The sequence below is a fragment of the Nyctibius grandis genome, chromosome 7 (genome assembly GCF_013368605.1).
Source record: "Nyctibius grandis isolate bNycGra1 chromosome 7, bNycGra1.pri, whole genome shotgun sequence".
Taxonomy (NCBI): domain Eukaryota; kingdom Metazoa; phylum Chordata; class Aves; order Nyctibiiformes; family Nyctibiidae; genus Nyctibius; species Nyctibius grandis.
Window position 1 is genome coordinate 48335744 of NC_090664.1, and position 18997 is coordinate 48354740.

At 39.9% G+C, this 18997-nt stretch overlaps 1 protein-coding gene across 4 annotated transcripts in view; it reads right to left on the reverse strand.

The window, feature by feature from the left end:
• Positions 1–18500, reverse strand: part of ZMYND11 (zinc finger MYND-type containing 11) — a 106947-nt gene extending 88447 nt beyond the window's left edge. For all 4 annotated transcript variants that reach the window (XM_068404748.1, XM_068404746.1, XM_068404747.1 and 1 more), the window contains exon 1: positions 18304–18500. The gene's annotated coding sequence lies outside the window, so the exon portion shown is untranslated. The remainder of the gene's footprint in view (positions 1–18303) is intronic.
• Positions 18501–18997: the final 497 nt, after the last annotated feature.

The following is an 18997-nucleotide window of genomic DNA, read 5'->3' on the forward strand; positions in this document are numbered from 1 at the left end:
TTTTATTCAGACTGGCTGTACACAGTCATCCTCATGCCAATATTGGTCTGTGGCTTAAGTGGCTTTTTGCTCTCTTCCATAGTCACTTCCCTCTAGACACATTTATAGAGATCATAAGAACCACAAGGATTGATCAAAGACACATTTACTGAATTCCTTGAGTATGACACGAAGCTACTCAAATGCACGGGATCCTCATGGGCTAAAGATGGAGAAGGTAACATAGGTAAGAGCATAGTTTCAGCCTCTCTGTTGGAACACTAGAGAAACGTCAACATCTAATTCACAACAAATATAAATTCTAGCTTATTAATATAAGCAGACTGTAAATAAGAGGAATAAAGATATTTTTACTGACTCAGCAAACAAACTTTCATGTTTCAACCAGTTGCCTTCCCAACTAACAGACCTGTAAGGCCCGCAAGTATACGTTCTTTCTCTAAATCAAGCTCTGACTAGAAGGACTGAGTATGCTATGAGGAATCTTGAGGATCTTTTACTTTGAAGACTACATGAAGTATCCTCCGTCTTCCCTGGGGAGCCTTTTTGTTGTGCCCAAGAAAAGGAATCCTAAGGAGAAATGTGTCCTAAGCACGGGGGCTCTCAAGGTAGATGTTGGCTAATTGAATCCTTGGAGGGAACGGTGTCTAGCCTTTGGGATCAGGAACAAACCTCAGCTGAGCGAGTTACAGGAATTACTTTAAGGGAGACAGACCATGTGTCTGTTCTCCTGCCTGAAAAGTTTATTGTAATCCACTCTAAGTCATGGGGTACAGAAAAGCAAACAAGCTGGGCCAAGAGCTCCCGTAGTACCTACAGCACACACATTCAACATGGCCCAGTGTCCCTCCTCTACAGTCAATTTTAAGAAAGCAAGGAGAGAAGAGTGAGAAGTACTCAGTGGTGAGCAGCAGCTGGATAAGGTTACTAGTATTTTTTCCACAAGCCATCTTGGCCAAGGATCCTGTAGCCTTGAATGTTTTTATGCTCACAGCACTCTGTAAGATTTATTTTTCAATTTTTTCATTTTACAGTTGGGGAATCAATACACAAAAAGCTGTGTTTGGAAGGCCCAGCGGAGGTACCCAACTTCAGCATCACAATTATCAGGGTATGCAATTTCAGAAGTCTGACAAGTGGTTTTTAGCCTCTGCCCCCAGTGAAATCAAAATAATTACATCGAACGACTAACACTACCCAGGCTATTCTGCTGTGAATAGTCCCAGGCACCTCCAGTTAGCTTACAGCTCAATGCATTATTTTGGTGACTTTATGCAAAACAGAAATAGTCTCCATTACAAATTTCTACTATAGACAAAAATAACATGAGCACATTAAGCTGCTTTCGCTTGTCACCCCTGATGAACTTCATATGGCAACCAGACCAAAAGCCCCCGCTGAGCCCCCGAAGCTGAATGTGAAACGGAAATATCACAAAAAAACCACTGCCAGCATCCCAGAAAATGACTCACACTGCTTAAGTACCAAATCATTCCATTTCGAAGATTCTCGTCTGGGTATTTTGTATGGATAGATCAAGCACTCTGAAACTACATTTGCTGAAGAAAGTAGACGGAGCACCAAGGCTCCTAACTTGGTAGTGTCTCCTCCTGTGTTGGTTAACTTCAGGCAAGTCACTGCGTATCTCTGTATTACCATTTCCAAATGCAACACTAATTACACTAATCCCCTTTGTGCAGCACTTAAACATCTATGGATGAAAAGAATTATCCTAAGAACTATTTATGTTATTAGAGCAAAGAACTACAATACTACGTGGAAAGCCAGGACCAAATCTCTTCTGTCAGTCTATCCCTCTTGACAGGTATGAACTCTTAAGTTCAGAAATCCCTACAAAATGCTGTTTATAATTGATGGACCTTCCTGAGCAGAGTAAAATGGGGAATTGGTAAGGGAAAACCACTGAAACAGCACAGGGAATGCTGTTAACTATCCCAAGGGTCAGATTTTCAAAGATGTCTGAAGACAGAGATGAAGTCCATACGTGGTGGGATTTTCAAAACTAACATTTATTCAAAGTCCCACTGAAATCAATGGCAGTTAAGTAGCGTAGCCTTCGCAGACAGTCCCTGCAACTTCAATCACTTTAATCATTGAAAATCTGACCCCAAGTAAACAAACTAAAAACACATTGTTTAATGTTGCTTGTATGACTATTGTGGAAAACTATTTTACACAGAAATGTGACTTTTCAATTGCAGTGTAGCAATCCATAAATGCTAATAAAATCCCAGGCTGTCTGCTCTGTGATAATTTTTTCCTATTAAAAACTTGTTCTTTTTTTAACCTAATAAGCACATCACTAGTCTAAGCACATTCATTGTTCAAAGTTTAAATTTATAGTTAAAATAAAAAGAGAGGTTGCTTACCACTAACCAGAGTTCTTTCAGACATGAATTCTTCATGTATATTCAAACTAATGAGCTACACATATGTCCTCTCACTTAAGACTAGTCTTACATCTTTGCAATGAGTAAGTATATAAGGTACAGATTGACTGTGCCACTTTCAGTTTCCTCCCAACCACAGAAATAAAACTCAGGGAACTTCCAAAAATTCTGAGGGAGAGCAAAGTAATCAAAAAGAAAACATAAATGTGAACTATACATATTAAAAAAAAAAGCCTATTGGTAAATCACCTCTTTTTCTCTTTTTGAGTGACAGCTCACAAGTATAGCTTATCACAGCGACTTAAACAACTACACCTGGCCACTAAGTACCTGAGGTCCTGGAGTCTTTGTACAAACCACTCTAGCACTTCTTTACCAATATATAGGTTTGAGTAATGTTACAGCACTTGGTGAAGGTAGGGATGGAGATCCAGATAGCATCATCTCCAGTATCTCAAGTATTTCTTAATGATGTTGTGTGCTCTGGGGAAGTACTCTGTAGTAACCGCAGGAGATTCATCTTAGCAGTCTGATAGCAAATTTTGACAGAGTCTCCAAGTCTATGTGGAAATGGTTGAACTGTTAAACCCTTCAGAAAACACACAAGAATAGCCTGATGTGTTTGAATGTGTGAATACAGGAGACAACCCCTGGCATAGAAGTATAAAAAGCATATTCTGCTTTAGAGGCAGAACACCAGAAATACAATTTGGAGATTAAATAAAACCTGCTGATTAAAAAGCATAATTCTACCATGATTTGAGACAGAAAATGAAGAAGGTCATTCATAAGAACATATGTATGTCCTGCAAAAGCCTCTGAGGAAGTGGCCTTGATGAAAGCAGAAGTAGTAAACACCGAGCCCAAGACCTTAATGAGGCTAAGTGAGAGTTCAAACTCTTTTAGCCTTAAGCAGATACTCCATAACAGCTTTAACAAATGATACAGATGGGAAAAAAAAAATGGTAAGAAGACACATGGATCTCATTCCCGGAATGCGCAGCATGTGGGTGCTGGATGGCTTTCCCCGTTGAAGTATTCCTGCCTCTTTCCATAAAAAAAGCCCACAGATGACAAAAAAAAGAGCCAACTAGACAGACATTGCTAAATGGGTAATATCCCTATCTGCCCCACAGCACTTGGAAGATGGGTTTTCAACCCTTTCACTCACACACAAAAGGCTGGCTGCTATCACAAGGGCTCGTGATGACATTTTCAGTGGGCTTGACCAGGAGAAATAAGTAAAATCATTTAAGTTGGGGTACCCAGGAGCTAAAGGAAGCCAGAATAAGTGCAGTGCAGCTCTGCTAGATAAGAGCTTAAAGGATTGGTACTACTGTGTATCTGTGACCTAAAGTGAAAAACATTTTTGTTGAAATTCTTTCCAAAAACAATGCCGAGACAGATATCTCAAAAAACATTAAACAGACCAAAATAAAAATAGGAAGAACCACAACTTTCAAAAGCACATGCATTGTCCTGAATCTCTCTTTTGTGTAAGTATATAGTACATTATGTACTACTTTTATTAGCAAATGAAGTCATGTAAAACCAACTACTAACAATAAGAAACATCAATGTTAATATGCAAATTCCAAGATATTTTCAAAACCATTTTTTCCATTTCTAGAAAAATAAAACAAAAAACACCAAACCCTCTTTTTGTGAACAATCTATTTGAGATGAGTATGATTTCACCCACAAGTACTATTCAAAAACATTTTTCTTGAAAACATTTGCAAAATGAAAACTGTTTAAAACTTTTTTCCATGTACTTCTAATATCTATGTCAAATGGGGTACAGCTGGGCTGTGGATGAAGAATCTCTAAGCAGACTTAAGTATTTTTTGGAAGAACACTAGGACAGGTCTTGTAAATATTAGTCTGCTATGGTTATGCAATATGGTCTAATATTGGATTATTTTGAACTCCTCTGGAAATCCATTCCAGGTTAATATTGATTATTAATATCAATCAGTTTTAAGAGTCAGCTTGCAGCTTTAAAGTTCATATTTCTACAGAACAACTCTCCACAACAGGATGTGGTTTGGGTTCTTTTTTTCACCTACCTATTGCTCTGCAGTAACACACAGCAAGTTCTTCCCACTGTAATTTAAGTAGGATCCTGAGAGACTGAGTGGTAAATGATCAAGTGTGCCTTTGTATGTGGAAGAGGAACATTTCTGCGCCAGCAGATGATTGCCACGTGCAGATCTGTGATTGCCTAAATCCTATTCACATGTATACACACCACCACATAAACTGACTCCCCCTCCCTTGTTGACACACGTGTAAAATCCATGCCCAATAACCTTGTACATATACATATAGTTTTAACTACAATACAAACAGGTATTATTTCTGTTACCAGTGAATTACATCCATTCCTGCTGCACAATATATCATATGTTTAACAGCGCACGCTACTCAGTGACTTAACCCATGGTGTACCAGCTTTTGCAGAAGTGTCTTCTACAAAGCATTCTTGAAATACACCTCATGCCATGTTTCTTTTCTCATCCCTCCTAGACCTATCTAGTTTCCTCATCTCTCTCTTTTGTCTCCATCACCTCTTTGCTGTCTTCTTTTACACTTGCACTTCATGGCTTACACTTTCTCTTCTATTTCATAAAGTCTGAAAACCTACCTCTTCTATCAATGCTGTTACTGAATATGTCACTTTGGATTTATTCTGTATTATATCATGCCACACTATATTTATTCATGCACAAATACTAAATGTAATTTGGAGCAGGGATTTTTGTATCTTTTTTATCCTGTGCTGTTATTTTGTAAACTGCCAAGTACCTATGCATTACTATGTAATTAAACAACAGTAACAAAATCCAGATGAAACTTTACAGAAATCTAGGTAGTCAGAATGTAATTACCCAAACTGGAACTTGGCCAGGACTAAAGGGCAAGCATCCTTACTCTTGTGGAAAGTGCCAATGGATCATACAAATGGCTTGGATAAGTCAAAATCAGAACTACTTAAATATATTCTTTAAATGAAATTTCCAAACACAGTACACCATCATCTATCACTTTTTAATTATCTAGTGTATCTGTCAAGGGTGCTAGAGCCTCATTAGCAAACACCTTCTCAGGGCTACCTCCCTTTGCAGCTTGCTGTAGCCTGAGATGCAGGAAGTGAAGGTCATCATTTAAATTCAAGACAAAGCAATCGCAAAGCAGCACATTCTGCCCGAGATGTGGGGTTCCTGCAACAACGGCTTATGGGCAGCTCTCCACTGAGTTTGGCAGTTCAGTTAATTTCATTAATTCGGTGGAACTCGGAAGAAATGCTCAAAACCAGGGCTTTAATTTCAAACTGTCAAGAGCTCTTTTGTTTCTTAAGTTTAGTAATGTAGACATGAAAAGGTTTGATACTCATTGTAATATTTTATATCATTTATTCGTTTGATAATCATCTGACCACCACACCCACAGAATGGACTGAACTCAACAGACACTTGTTAACTCTCTCGCGCAGGAGGGCTTCAGCCTGCTTCACCCACAGCTCAACAGCCTGTCCCTTGATGACTCCTAAACTATAATTCAGCCACCCAAAACCTTTTTCAAGAGGAATCTTCAGCTCCTGAAAAAAACTGCAAGTACGTTGCAGTAACACTGACTTTTTGCTTTTATTACCACTCAGTTCTCATTCTCCTTTGCCAAGCAGCTGGGTTTCAGCACTATTTTTTTTAACCTCGCCGAGTTGCCTTCCATGATTGAAGTCCCTATTTTCTGCTAAAGAAATACACAGTGTGGACACAGCACATTCGTCTGAGTTTGCAGCCTATTCAATGCTCTTCCAAAAGAAAGAGAGCAAAAGTATCAAATACCTATTAACCTGCCTTGCTGCACTGAGCTCTTACTCAGCGCAATGGGATGGCATTCATAAAACCTTTAGTCAAATTCCTCCTCTGCAGTCAGACTCCTCATGTATATACATCATGGCGTGTTACTTAAAGAAAGGAATCACATTCCAGAGTGCCCAGATGAAAGTATAACAAGAAGTTGTACCAAAATTGTCATAGACTAATATAATAAAGCAGAGGAGCTATTAAAATAGTCTGAGAGTGAAACAATTGAATAATTTGCTTATTAAGGAAACACTGCAAGTAAGACGACCAACTGATCCCTTCCTCTGTTTAGTCTCTGCTGAAGGTATAGTAACACTAAGAGATACTTAACATGATCATAACCACTTATCTGAGGAAGCTTGCAGTGCACATCAGGAAAGCACAAGGAAATAAGCCAAGGGATCCAGACGCAGACAGACAGAATTAGCATCTCTGTATTCTTAGCTTTCATTTAACACAAGGGAAATACAGTTCCCATCTTCATATCAAACAGGACTTTCTTGTTCCACCTGCACTCAGACAGACTAAAACAATACCCCAGAAGACCATGAACTTTCCTTTTCATCTCTGTAGGGAAATAACTGAAAAGCACATGGGTGACCCTTTAAAAACGGCTGCTGCCAGATGCATCACTGCCAAAGAATTTACCGACCCTTTTTATACAAGATACTTACCTATTGCATACCAAGAAAAGGTTCATTTCATTGTGAGTAGCTCCCTCTCAGAAAACACAGGACACTTAAGAGCATCACGACAATCTTTTCCTCTGCTTTTTACTGCCAGACATTTGCTGTTGCCACATTTATTTCCCTTTTTGTATATGTAGATCACTGGGCTTCTACTGTTGCAGCACTTACAGCTACGAATTAGTTTCCTGCTGCTGCTGAACACCTAAAATATAGGCTTTCCCCCCTTTTTTTTACATGACTATTCTTTAAAGAATAAGCCATTTTTAGAGTATTGTTTAATTTCAGAAAGTTATTTGGGGTTATAATTTTAAAATGTGGCTTTCATTTTCATGCTCACAACTACATCTGTTATGAAAATATTTAATAGCAAGCTGATGCCTAATTAGATGACTTAATGTTGCAAAACTCTCTATTTAAAAGCAAAAGAACTGCAAAAGAAGATCAAAATCAGATTTTTTTTCCTTTGTTTGCTATGATGTGCATTTTTTTCTATTTATGTTATGTACAGACAAAAAAAAAAAGTTGAATGGTAAGACCACAAATTCACATTGTGTTTTCCTTTATACTGTTTATAAGTTAACTGGGATGTTTATAGCTTGTTTCTTTCTTTTTTTTTTTTTTTTTAAGTGACATTTAGAAGCCAATAACCCAACGTATATTACTGAGCTCTTTAACAATGTCAGATAGGTAGACCTAGCTGCAATGTGATTAAATAATCTAACTGCTAGATCAATGAATGCAGCATGAATTAAAATGGCTGCAAGCTTCTCCAAGCATTAGAGATAGACACAAAAAAAACAGGTTTCTCTTACTTTTTATTTTACATTTCAAAGAAAATGTAACCATTTATTAAAAAAAAAAAAATCCATGTTTTCCTGACAGAAATAATACAGTATTATTCTAATATATGGTGACTAAACCATATATTTTTATTGTCAAAGATCTGATTACATTTTGCCATTCTCATACTGAATAACCTCATTCAAGGAAAAAACAGTCTCTGCTCATGAAACATAGTGGTGCTAGGATCTGGTCCAAAGTGAACTGTTATCTCACGCGTGAAGATAATGACTGTTAATTTAAAACAATGTTCTTTCAACTCCAGGTTTTTTTTCCTATAATCAATCAGGCCTGAAAGTGTGTGCACGCGCTCTCGCACGCTTGCGCTCTCTGTCACTCATACATAAACACTTCATTATATATTCTCATTCCCAGATATTCAGGAGAAATTTTTCTGCAGGTGTAAACTAATATTGCTCCACTAAAGTCAACAGTGCTGCACCAAATTATGTTACCAAAGACACTAGTCCTCTCTCATGTATACTGTGACACGTGTACCTCGACTTCCACTTAATGCGCATTTCACAGCAAACTCTCCCTTTCTTCCTTTCATACGTGCATTTCCCAGCTCTTATTTGCACTCAACAATCCATACGGCCTTTCACTAACTCACCCCTCAAGGTCTCTTATCTCCATCAAATAGTGTGCAGCCAGGCAGGTATACATGGCTCTTTTCTGCAACCGAGGAAGGAGCTCTCAGTAAATGCTAGAAGAGAAAGAGCACTGCAGTGGGAGGCTGCAAGGCATTCGGAGAAGACAGAACAGGCTTGACCTAAAAAGGCGTAGGTTTTAACATTAATAGCTAAAATGTTCAGTTATTGCAGGAAAGAGAATTTAAAACATTCCAAAATGGAATAAATAAAAATTCTGCATGTGTGAAAGCAGAACCATGATTTAAATTATTATTGTTTGGGAACTAGTATAGAAAAAAAAAGTGTTCTATAGAAAAAAAAAAGTGTTCTATAGCTTTCTACATGAGAAAATTGGCTGACTTTTGGCACCTTTTTAGGAGACATTCGAGATTGGCAATGGCTGGAGACAAGACTCTGGATTACACAACGTGCTAGTTTGATCAAGAAAGGCAGTTCTCATGTAAGAAGAGCCAAGTGGAAATTTGGATACCATTCCTTCCCACTGGCCCAGGAAACACTGTAACTGCTCATCCACTAACTTGGCAGTGCAAACCATGTTCTGCTTCTAGGCCCCTTGGTGTACCTGTATTTAAAGCATCTGCACCATCAGTGAGCTTTAGCTGATATTTATCAATATTTCCTGTGCCCTATAAGGGACAAAAATAATTCAATTTTATTGAAAGCTACATGTCTTCAGAAATTAGTGCTACAAGTTAGGCTTATGCTTGGATGACTTGTAAATGGGTTATTTCAATAAAACTTTTTAAAACTATTGAGAAAAAGAATGTCAGCTTGGATTAGAAAACCTAATAAAACTGGCACCTGGAGATACTTGACTTATAATCCATATTTCCTAAAAGGTACAAGTTGAGAAACAAGAGATCTCATGTCTGGAATCAGACAAAAGTTAGGAGTATGCTTCCAATTAGGAGGTTTTATAAAGAAGCCTGCTGGGAGCCAGCGGAGTGGAAAGTGCGCAGGAAAAGGAAGAATCTCTTTCTTAAAGCAAATATTTCCTGTAAGTCTATTCACTTCAGGTCAGTGGAAGAAGACGACAAAGCAAAAAAAACATAAAATGCAATTACAGATTGAGAGTGTCCATGTTTCTTGCTTTTCAACACCGTCAGTCTGAAATGCCTCCAGGTATGCATCAGCAATCTCCTTCAAAAAGATACTTTATTTTTAACAAGCAAACAAGATTTTAATATGGCAGCTTTTAAACAACCTGACATTACATTCTAGTCAGACTGCTAAAAGAGGTCAGACACCATGAGTTACCAACGAGCAAAGTGTACATCCCTTCTCATTCTTCCCTGCATTTTACCAAGACCAAGTAAAGTTTTCAGAAAGCTATTTTGAGTCATGAAAAAAATTTAGAATTCTCCTTTTTAATTGAGAAAATGTTAATGTAAATGCCAAATTATTCAGTGTGCCATGCTATCTTCAAATGTCAGCTTGCACATGGTGACTGACACTGAAACATCCAGCTTCCCAACAAAAGGTTCATGCAGTCGGTTCCGAGGAATGTCCTAAAGTCTCAACTATAGTTTACATGAAGCTAAAATGGTGCCAGTCTGGTTCCTGTGAAAAGAACTAATAACAATTATTTGCTTTTAATTAATATAGAAAGGAAAAAAGTTTTCTGAGATTTCTGACCTGCATAACAAAGAAAGAATAGAAGCACAAGGTGAGGAGAACATTACTCTTTCTAAACTCTTTGTTGCATGGAGCAAAAAGGATTGTCTAGATTTTGCAGGTCAATGCTAATGAACAGGATGAGTCAAAGGAATTTGCAGCTTTTTAATTTATGTTCTGTGACAGAAAAAAATATAAAATCGTAATTTTGAAACTACGTTAAAATTCTCAGTTTCCTGTCATATCTGTTTCTTAGCTTTCCTAATGTAAAAATAAACCTTTCTTCTCATAATGGTATCACTTTTCCCTTAAGAATCTTTATATTTCTTCTTTTACCAGTTTACTTTGTTTATAATCAAGGCTTTCTATAACATACAGGCTTTAAGATATACAGAAAATGTTAAAAGTCACTAATAGAAAAATGTTAGCCATGTTTCCTCTGTTCTTTTCACAGATGCTGTAAATTCCCTCAAAAACTAATGTACATGTAGGAAAAGTGCCTTAACTTCAATGGGAACAATCACCAATGTAAAATTTAGCATGTGCAAGTTTTTTAAAACAACAATAGTCACAGCGCTGATATTTAAAAAGCATGAAAAATGCCTACATAACATTGCATGCTCCAGCAGAAGAATCAAAAATATAACATTACAAAAAATTATATAGGCAAAATAAATTGTAACTGTGTTTCTCCTTGAATATTGGAATTGTACGTAAATTTTTAACTTTTAAAAATATCTTATGAAAATAAACTTGATTCATCAGTATGCTCCAAGGCCTATGCATTTTTATGCCTGTGCGAAACAAGTGCTTATATGATCAAGGTCTCCATCATTGTATTAATATTAATCTATTGGTAACAATGAATTTTCTGCAGCAAACATCATCAGTTTTCATCAGTGAACAATCAGTGGCCTGTGATTACGTTTTATGAAATAGCAATTCTTTTGTTTTGGTTTTGCACAATTTTGAACCTGAATCTTAAGTAATTGTTTGGGGAGAAGGGATTATGCATAAACACTGGGTTTAAGCTTGTCCCTGAAGTCAGTGACAGTTCAGAAGATACTGATCTCAAACTTAACCAACCAACCAAAAGGAAAAACGGAGAAACAAAAACCCCACCATTTTGAGGCAAAATTTCCACTTTAATTTGTGCATGTGAATGCACGCACTGCAATGTCAGGCAGCAAGGCACAGACTATCTCCTCTTTGGAAGTTTTATTTTACTGGCAATGAAAATAGTAATAAGGTACAAACAGTCAATGCAGACTTGGCTGTTACTTGGGTTCTCACTTGAGAAACATCTGTAATTGTAAAGAGGTATCTGTAGTGCGAGATGCCCTCTTATTGAATGCATAAATGTCGTGCGAGACTTAATAGAAAATGATTACAGCGTGCTAAGAAAGATAAAGCTCTCTTGTCTCTCAGATCTTGTCAAAGAATTGTTGAGCAATAAACATATCTTACTTCCTTTTAATTTATTTTTCACTGTATATTATTTCTAGCTACTTTGGGATTCTGCTTATCATTTCCTCTCAACCCCATTTTGTTTCACTTCACTGCTTTTCCAAAAGGTTCCAATAAAACCTGACGCTGGAAGATCAGAATCGCTCTGCTAAAATTAGTGAACTAAGTACCATATCCCATGAGACACTGCACGCGACTCCCATCCACCTATCTTTAAAAGACCAGATAATAATGCCATGCTGTAAGTGCACACAATCAAAGTACAAATACCCTCTTTCCAAAACGCTGCTTTTGAGTACTACACCTACTAGCAGACTCCTACGGTCTGTAACCTAAAAGTTAGTTAAGTTAGCTGCATTAAAATCATATATTTGAATACAAGGCAAGTTGGTTTCATGTTTATTTTTAACATACTAACAAAGGAAAAGGAAACGAAGCATAGGAGAAATGAGAGGTAAACAGCAATATGTTTAACTCTGCTTTTTTTAAACTACTAGATCTCAAATCAATAGTATCCTATTACGGACAAAAATGAATTAACACAGTGAGACCAGTTCTTTGCATGCAAAAAATGCAAATTCCACAGAAAGGGTGAATGGGATATTACTGGTATTTTTGTAGATATGCTTGACTTCATTTTTTAACCAATAAGTGGATTTTAGCACTTCAGATTTCACTGTCTCTGGTGCTACAATTATTTGTTAAGAATTAGTTTTATATATATCATACTACAATTGAGAGTTGTATTAAGAATCATAATCATTAATCACAATGTTTTACTCTGCAATTATTCAATCTTGGAATTTAACACTGAATATAGTGTAAAGGTATATGCAAAGATATTGTGACAATATTTTACATGTATTTTTTAATATTTCTGTAACTTTGAAATTACAAATATTATGGTCCTGCCATTTGAACCAATAACGTGCTTGAAACTCAAATTACATGTCTCTGTACTTTCATAGCAGAAACTTCAGCACTTTACTGAAATGGAAAATGAGAGATTGGAAGAAAATCAAAACCAGTCTTTTTGTACACAAAACTCTCAATAAAGACACTATGGATTTATGTACATGGTACAGCTATAGGATCAAGCTCTGACGGGATATTACCAAAGCTGGCTGACCTAAAATTAGACGTCATGAGCTTTAACTTGGGTTCATGGACGTGTCACGGTGTTTCACCACCATGCCTGCTGTCGCCTGCCCACAAGGCTAAAAGATCCTGTTTGTCTCAGGGAGAAAAAAAAAGGAGAGAGACATAAAAAATACGAACGAAATCTTACTAAAACACAAGGAAAAAATCTGTCTCTAGCAGAGCTTATGATTCAAGTTAGTTCATCCTTTAATAACTTGGGTATTTAAAGAAATTGATTTCAGCTATCTTACATCAAAAAGCATTTCAAGCCAACTGTGTGTGTTAGCATGACTTCAGACATTCAGTGAAACAGTGTAGCTGGAACAAGTAGCTTATTTACTCCATTTGAAACAAAAATAATGCTAAGAATCCATTATGCAGTTATTTGTCTAGTTTTAGCCTTAAAAAAAAAAAATCTTCATATAATTCAATATTCACAGCTTAGTTAAAAATAAATAATAATAAAGAAGAGTTCAGGCTTGCTCAATTAACTTGATGGCAGACAGAGGATAAAACTATGATAAACTATGTTTAAAGACTAGAATTGAAAATATGGAAAAAAAAAATCGGCTTGACCCAGCCCTGGTGTGGCAGGGAGATGCCTGCAGAGAGGCCTCTGAAATCAGAACGCTCTGTGTGCCACAGTTCACCCGCTCAGGTTGGAGGCCGCAGTGCCTATTATACTGTACACAGCCACTCTGGTATCTATCAATCTACTTCCAGTTACCTCCACTACATCCAGGAATGAAGGGTTTTTTTTGAGAAATGTTATTTTCCACCATTTAAAGACAAATTTGAGCTTTATTTCAAGAAAAAGTTTTACACACTTCTTTTGCATTTTGTATAGGTGACAAGATACTCTTTCACCACTGCTGAATTTGCATCTTTCTACTGCACTGAAAATTACGGAAAACTTGTTTTAGGAACGTAAGAGTTAACTTATTAAGAAATGCCTGCAAAATGGAATCATTACCTCATCTTATAAACTACCTATTTTGCATGCTATATTCTCCCGCCTGGCAGATTAAACCTTAGAACAATAACCCAATTATGAGCTAAATTTACATTCAACTGATCAAAAATCATCCAGAACCTGACAAGAACAATCTTTGTTCACAACACTTAGCACAAGCAACACTGACAGGCTGAAATACATGAGCTATATAAAAGATGACATATGTGGCACTGCCCAGCTACCAAGGGCACCACGCTCCAAGTAGTATGCAAGTACTATGGGAGTGTTCATCACATCCTGAGACTAACAAAACCCAACAAAAACCAACACAAAAACACCCTGCAGACAAAGAACATGATCAGACATTCGCTCCTAAACAATCAGTTGCAAGAAGGATGGCTAACAAAAGTTGTACTCCACGGAAGGAAAACCACCCCAATTAATAAAATCAGTGGTCAGAATTCAAAAGAAATGTATACATTTACTGGATAGACATGGGAAAAAGAATTGCTCCAACAACTCTGATCTAACTCTTGCAAAAAATAAAAACCATCTGTTGTATCTCATTCAGGAAAGTAAACTTGTATGTATCTGGCCAGTAATTTTGAACAATTCAGCATTTTATGAACCAAGTTCATCACTAGTGTGTGCCACATATACTTTGGATAGATTAATTTTGTTTATTGTTTGATTTAGCATTTGTAACAACCTACAACAGGGATAAAAGACTTATTTTACTGACACTTATGCCACTCTGGAGCTAGCTAAAAAGCCTTCAACCAATTTAAGAAGAAAATTAGAAGTTTGCTCAAGACATCTTCATCACCACGCTGTCCCTCTTTCAGAACTTTTATCCTCGACAGATTCACTGCCTGAAGTCCTTGCACACTTCCAGAGCTAAATGTTCTAAAAAACTGTGGAAGGCAGTAACTATGAAAACTAGTTACAGGTATGTCCAAGATTTGTGAACTTTAGATGACTGCAGTTGTGTACCCAATTCCAAAACAAGTCTCCTAATTTCAAAATTTCCCCCGATTGTTATATTGTGTTTAATGAGACAATTTTCTTACAAACTAGACAATGCAGACATTTATAGACAGGTTTAGATACCTAAAACTGAGAAAACATCTTCAAATGTTGTCTTTTATCTATTTATTTTTTAAGTATTTCATCCTAATTCAGAGATTGCAGCTAGCACAGTTCAGTGGTCCCTGAGCAGCGTTTCAGTGACAGAAATGCACAGAAGTCTAAATGTAGCCTAAGCCACTTCAAGGTGAGTTTGAGGCCAAATTCATTGTCCATCAACACCGTCTTCTTCTGCAGGAGTATCACACCACTAACAGCATCCAGTAGGTTATATTTAACTGCAAGGTGTAAAAGGCGAGCACACTGTACAAACTTTCACCATCTCATTTGCTCTTGAGATGATGTTAGGCTGAAAAGATGATCCAGGCTCCTCCCCTGCAGAAGCCTCAAGACTTGCCTCAACAGTCCCTTCTACTCTTTGCTACAAGGGCAGGCAGGACGCCCAGGCAACGTGAACACTAGTGGCATACAGACCACCTACCACCTACAAATATTATGGACACACAGCACCAGATTACAGCAAACGACCTAGCGGTCACACATTGCACGCACAGCAATTACAGTTATGAAATTCTTGTTACTTCTGTAGTGTTCCCGTTTTTCCTGAAAAGTTAAGACGTATTGCTCTGGCTCATAATACATAAGGACTAAGACAAACTACTAAGAATTTTAGTTCGTGGTGAATAAAGTCTTTTTTTTTTTTTAGTTTATATTTAAAAATAATAGCTGTAAGTGCTTGTTTAGATTAAAAAAAATACACCAGTTTAACTGGTATGGAGGACACTTCCCGGTTAAATTAGTGCTACAAAGCTCCAAACTGTGGAAGAAGAGCATCTTCTAGCACACCACCAAAGTCGTAAGACCCTCATGCAACATCCACACATTCACAACTCTCCTTACAGAGCTGACTTCATCACTAGGTAATTTCCATCACACTACCCAGCTCACGAGATGGAGTGGAAGAGTAATTTTTCTCACTCAGTCCTTTGGTGCTGAACTCATTGCAGATGCCTCCTCTTGACAGCAGAGACCACCATCCGTAGCACAATCTAACTTTTTTCCCCACTCATTAAAACCAGACACCATCAGAAAGATAAAGGGCTCTCTGCTGTACTACCTAGCCCATGAACCATTCCCTTCCCCATACAAATATCTGGTCAAAGCAGAGAGGGTTTGTTTAGGCCTGGGAAAGCTGGCATGAAACATAAATCCAAGCTGGAAATTATTTTACAGCTACTTTCACTTTTATACAAAGCAGCAGTCAGCAAATGGTCTACTTCCCTGAAGACTTTCTGTAGCGCGCTCAGAATGGTTGATAACAAAACTAAAAAAAATAAAAAAATGTGGAGATATGCCAGGTCCTTCACACTAAAGGATGTGGGACTAGAAAAACCCAAGGGACTGCAACCCTAACCACAAACTGGCATTTCCACTCCCACACTTCCTCCCTCCCAACACCTGTCTCGGTGATCACCCTTGAAGAATTAAACAATTTCCTACACAGAACAGAAACAAAAGTGCAAAAAAAATCAGCACATCCCTAGGACAAGAAAGTGTTTTCTACCTTTGGTGCTTTCCACTGCAGTAAGGTCTTCTCAAAACTACAACAAATGTTATTACTCCTACAATATAAAGACTGTGGCAGGTGATCCCAGTGTGTTAAAATGACAAATCATACAATTATAAAACCAACCAGCACCAAATTAAATAGCTTTCCACCCTTTTTCCTCTTCTCAAGCCACCCCACCTCTAGCCTTTGTAAAGTTCTGTCAGTTCACAGAAGACAAAAAACAAATTCCCAAAGTCTGCTGTTTTCAGGATAAGCCCCAAAAGGCACACGAAGTTTTGCAAGTCCTTAACATCAGTATTTCACAGGGGAAATGTTCTCTGAAACGCAGTGAAGGTCAGAATGTGCGCCAAAGCTCCCATCACCCTTACCCTAGGAAACCCCACACCTACGCTTGCATCCTTTTGCCGAGAAATAAAGGAGAGCAGACAGACAGGCCTCTGGACAACGCCTGAGGTAGGGGATGAAGGAAAACACCTCACAAAGTGAACCGCGGGGAGCTATTTGGAGACACGGTTTCGGGGACACACACACACACACAAAACCCCCCAAACCACCACAAGCAAGCCCCCGAGTAGTTAATGTTCTCCCAAAATCCGACCGCCGAGTCCAGCGGGGCTCCGGGAGGGCCCTTTCTGGCCGGGGCGGAGCGCGGGAGCTGTTCCCGGAGGGCGCGGGAGGGCCCCGGCCCGCAGGCAGCCGCGCTCCCCGCACGCCCCTCGCCCGCAGCCGGGAGAGCTGGAGGAGGAGAGCCGGGAAATCGGCCCCTTTCCCCCCCCGCCCCGCGCCCTACCCCGGACAGATGGGGAAGGCGAGGAAGCCACCGGAGCCATGCCGGGGGACGAGGCGCTCCGCCGGCAGAGCGATCCGAGAAGGCAGGGGGCCCCGTCCCCCGCCTGCTCTCTCGGCAGAGCCGGGCCGTAAGGCCGTCCCTGCCGCGGGGGTGGCGCAGCCCGCCCGCAGCCGCCCGGGGGGAGGAGGGCTGCGGCTCTAAGTTCACCCCTTTCCCCGTCCCTTCCTCTGCCCCCAGCGGGGAAGAGAAGCCATGGCCCCCCTCCCGCCGCGGCCGGCCTGCGGGGGCCTGCCGCCTCTCTCCTGTGGAGACTCGGCGCTGTCGAGCAGCTGCCATTACTCGGGCCAAGACCCGTCCTCCAAGCAGACATCCCCCACCTCAGCGAGTAAATGAAGGGGAGGCGGCGGTGTGTGTGAGAGAAAAGAAAGGAGGGGGGAAGTGGGGAGCAAACCGCTGGCCCCTCGTGTGGGAAAAGAGCGGGGCTGGGGGGGTGGCCAGGCTGAGGCCGGGCGGCGCCACACCCCGCTCGGCCTCGCCTCTCACGCGAGTCCCCGGCTCCCCTGCTCCCTGCAGGCCCGCGCGGAGCGCTCAAGGCAGCGGATTCTCTTGTGCCCCCCTCTCCCCACCCCATCTCCTCCCGCCCCGACCCCGGGCTGACTGCAACTCGGCACGGGGGCGCGGGGGACCCGCCGCCGCCTCCCAGCCGAAATCCGACCGGGGAAGGTATGGGGACAAAAATAATCGCCGTTAATAATCACACGCGCTCCGCCGCCGTCCCCTTCTGCTCCTCGATTTCCAAGCGGGCTGCCAGATAATCCTTCCCACTCCGAAAAATGAAATAATAATAAAAAAATACCGCCTTCCATCTCGCCCCCCCTCCGCAGCCCCACACATTTTATTATTAAGTATAATTGCTCCCCCCGCCCCATATGGCACCCCGCGGGGCAGGATTGCCCCCTCCCCTGGTGCCCAGCCCTTCCCGTGTCCCCTCTCCCCCATCTCCTTGGAACAGTGTGTACATGATTTTGTAGTTTTTTTAAGGCGCCATGTTTATAATCCTCCATCATATTAAAAAAAAATCCACCCAGCATGAGACACGGCGTCTCTCGCACCCCAAAGCCAGGGAGGCAGACACAGAAATATCCACAGGGCTGTAAATTCACCCCCCCCACCTCCCGCACACACACCCCTCCTCCCCAGACTTAAAAGTCTCTCTCACCTTGTGCTGCTGCCGCTGCTTCTGCTGCTGCAGGGGGGGAGAAGTTAAGCCAGGGGAAACTTTTCAATCCCTTCCCCAGGCCGCTGCTGCCTCCTCCTTCCACATATTTTTCCCCTCAGAGTTTTATTGTGTCTGAATTTTCTCTCTCTCTCTCTCCTCTTCTGTCTGTCCACAGTTCAGGTTTCTGGGGTAAACAGGGTTTAGGATGGTGCTGGGGATATTTGGGAGAAGGAGAACTCTAGTGGTGTCTGCTGGAGTTGCTGTTTGTTTCTTTTATTATTTTTTTTTTTAATAATACATTTCAAACGGATCTTTAACTATTTATTATATATGTATTTTATCATACACTTAGGTCTGGACCCTATGTTATTCCGGAGGAAAAATGTGCTGCTTATCTGGCCCTGATACATGCAAATTCCTCGTATCATGAAGTCCAACTTGGAGAAATTCTGGATAATGTTTTTGAAAGTGGATACTCACTTGGAGAAACAGAAACTAAAACACGTAGAATCAGCGGTCTGTCTCTGAGTTGGCTATATGTTGCGAGCTGTAGATACACACTTTCACTGCAGGATTGGGAGATACATAGTACTATGAAATATATAACTTTATAAGTGCATATATATAAGTAGCAAGAAAACATGTACATTTTATCCTGGTTTTATATGGACTGTGAGATAAATATTATTAATAA